This window comes from Lactuca serriola, chromosome 9, assembly GCF_051521515.1.
Source record: "Lactuca serriola cultivar US96UC23 chromosome 9, Lser_US96UC23_V15, whole genome shotgun sequence".
NCBI classification, from domain to species: Eukaryota; Viridiplantae; Streptophyta; class Magnoliopsida; order Asterales; family Asteraceae; genus Lactuca; species Lactuca serriola.
In genome coordinates this window covers 86,974,126-86,977,364 of record NC_136416.1, presented here as the reverse complement: position 1 = coordinate 86,977,364, position 3,239 = coordinate 86,974,126, and the positions used below count along the sequence as shown (strand labels likewise).

The 3,239-nt window shown below is 40.4% G+C and overlaps 1 pseudogene across 1 annotated transcript; it reads left to right on the top strand.

Annotated features, from left to right (window-relative positions):
* Nucleotides 1-332: 332 nt before the first annotated feature.
* Nucleotides 333-2,848, top strand: LOC145074825 (zinc finger CCCH domain-containing protein 29 pseudogene; annotated as a pseudogene). Its single transcript, XR_013692127.1, has 2 exons — nucleotides 333-563; nucleotides 662-2,848. The product of XR_013692127.1 is annotated as a zinc finger CCCH domain-containing protein 29 pseudogene (transcript).
* Nucleotides 2,849-3,239: the final 391 nt, after the last annotated feature.

Here is a 3,239-nt window from a genome sequence, read left to right as displayed (position 1 = left end):
AGAGACCGCGTCACGCGTGACCACTCTCCTGGAATCTTTAACCAGTCACCCGATCCAATCTTGTTTAAAATCCCACGCGCCACTCACTGACACTAACCAATTAAAGATCCCCACGTCATCATCCATATCTTTAAAAACCCTCACGCTCTAACCGATGCGCGTGGGATTCTAAATCATTTCCAGCCGGTTCAAGCTCATACTCCACTGGACAAGCCCGTTGAAAGCCAGTCAGATATCAGTAGATTGCAGGTTCCACATACATTCATTTGAATCTAAATTTGCATTTGAATTTCATTTCATTTCAAAAAACTTGCTTTTATCCACCATTGTTGAAAGCTTTGACTTGGACCAAAGAAACATAGAAGAAAGAAGAAAAAGTCTCACCTTCCTCCGCTCCTTCCATAGCGTGTGCTATCTGCGTTACTCTATTTGTATCTTCATTTCCAACATCATATAAGATAAATCCTTCACCCCAACTCCCAACTCACTCTCTTCTTCGATCCAATAATCAATCGATACTTACTTCATTCATCTTATCAAATCTGAAATCATCACTCTTAAAGGTATGATACTTCTCTTCAATGAACTAAATAGTTTTATTTTTATTTTTTTCTTCTTGTTTGTGTACAGATTGTTAATGGGGTTTGTTTAATTTTTGCAGGTTTTCATGTGTAAGATCACACAGGGTAAACTTCATATTGTCATGGATGGAGAGAAATTTCAAGAGAAGTACAATGGATTGTTCTTGAAATGCTCGAATTTGCTGGAATTAGCAGCTGCTGATGATGTTTCTGGGTTTATTTACATGGTGGAAGAGAAGGGGGAAAACTTAGATGAGATCAGCTTTTGGTATGGAAGAAGAAACGGGTGTAAAGGGAAGATGGGGCTGGAAGAACGAACCCCTCTCATGATTGCTTCAATGTATGGAAGCATTCATGTTGTCAAATACATAATCAACACGAAGAAGGTTGATGTTAACAGAATCTCCGATTCCGACGGCGCCACCGCTCTCCACTGCGCTGCTGCAGGTGGGTCTCCGATGTCCGTTGAGGTTGTGAAGCTTTTGCTTCAAGCTTCCGCCGATGTTAACTTAACCGACGGTGAAGGCAACAAACCCGGCGATTTGATTGCTCGTGGGATCAAATCAACAAAACCAAGAGTTTTGGAGATGTTGTTGAGGGGTTTTGGGATTGAAGATGGAAGCGATGAAGAACAAACTGAAGAAAAAGAAATTGTTTCCGCTAAAAAGGAGTATCCAGTTGATGTATCGATGCCTGATATCAACAATGGCGTTTATGGGTCCGATGAGTTTAGGATGTATACGTTTAAGGTGAAACCATGCTCAAGAGCTTACACTCATGACTGGACAGAGTGCCCGTTCGTTCATCCCGGCGAGAACGCTCGCCGCCGTGACCTCAGAAAGTTTAACTACAGCTGCGTTCCTTGCCCGGAGTTTCGAAAAGGAAGCTGTGTGAAAGGAGATTCCTGCGAATATGCACATGGAGTGTTTGAATCATGGCTTCACCCTGCTCAATACCGAACTCGTTTATGTAAAGATGAAATCGGATGTGCTAGAAAAGTTTGTTTTTTCGCTCACAGGGTGGAGGAGCTCCGGCCGGTGTACGCTTCTACTGGATCAGCTCTCCCTTCTCCAAAATCAGGATCTGTTGCTGTTAATTCAATGGAAATGGGTTCGATGAGTCCATTGGCGCTTGGTTCAACTCCACCGATGTCCCCTCCGACATCTCCGATGTGGCAGAACAAGGTGAATCATTTAACGCCGCCGGCGCTGCAACTTCCGGGGAGTAGGTTGAAGACGGCTTTGAACGCTAGAGATTTGGAAATCGATATGGAGTTGCTTGGATCGGAGAGCATTAGAACTCAACAGCAACAACGAAGGCAAATGATCGATGATCTAGCAACTAATCTTTACAACCACAACAATCGATTTGGGGAACTGAATTTAAAACCAACTAATCTCGACGACGTTTTTGGATCTATTGATCAGTCTTTATTATCTCAATTTCATGGGTTATCTCCGAAAGTGTCATCTTCAATGACAAACTCACCTATCCAGTTGCAATCTCCAACCAGTCATCAACAATTCCGACAAAATTCAAACCCACTTCGTGCATCCTACCCTTCACCAAACTACTCATCTTCTCCGGTGAGAAAACCGACGAGTTACGGGTTTGATTCTTCGGCGGCAGTTGCTCAGGCAGTCATGAATTCGAGATCTGGTTCCTTCACCAAGCAACGCAGTCAGAGCTTCATCGACCGAGGAGCAGGAGCCACCATGAGTCTCCGGTCAGTCCCTCAACAAACCTCCACTTTTACCGAATGGGGTTCGCCGGACGGGAAACTGGAGTGGGGTTACAGCGGTGAAGATGCAAATAAGCTTAGGAAATCTGCATCTTTCGGATACGGTGGTGGTGCAGCTGTAAATATGAATAATGAACCAGATGTTTCATGGGTGAATACACTGGTTAAAGATGTTGGAGTTGGGCTGCATAGTTCACCGGAAAAGCATAGATACGGCGGCGCCGGTGGTGATAAACTGCCGCAATGGATTGAGCAGATGTATATAGAGCAGGAGCAGATGGTGGCATAAAAGAGAAAGCTAAAGAAGAGCTCTGGTTTTGCCATTAAAATTCTTTTGGGGAATTCTTAATTTATATAATTAATCATGTAGTAATATGAAATGTAGGAGGAGGAAGCAGGAAGCTCAAAAATGATCTTGATTTGGGGAAGAACACCTGGGAATTCTTTTAATTTTTTCTTTAATTTGGTGTAATTTCTTCATAATTTCCCAGCTGGGAATCTAATTAATTATTTTTTTCTAGATCAATTCCTGTATTGTTTATGTTTCTTGCAATTCATAATTAGTATAGGGTAAAGATATATATATGCTCAACAATGTTTAAAAATAACGGTTTCTCTCTACTAAATTAAAGTTTTCTTGTCATTTGTCCCACTTTAATTTATTTTGCTAAATTTTACTTTGCTAAATGTTATTGTTTGGTTATTTTGAATTAACTTTTTCATGTTATTTTTTGAGTTTTTTTTTTTATTTTATTAAATTTTATATAATCTCTAAATATTATTAAAAGAGAACCTTTAATTCTAAACTGAAGAAATCAGGACCATTGATTGCATTTCAATCATATATTTTTCACCTTTGAATTATTTGATCATTTTTGTCAACTAATTTATTTTTTTCAATAGATTTTATAAAACGT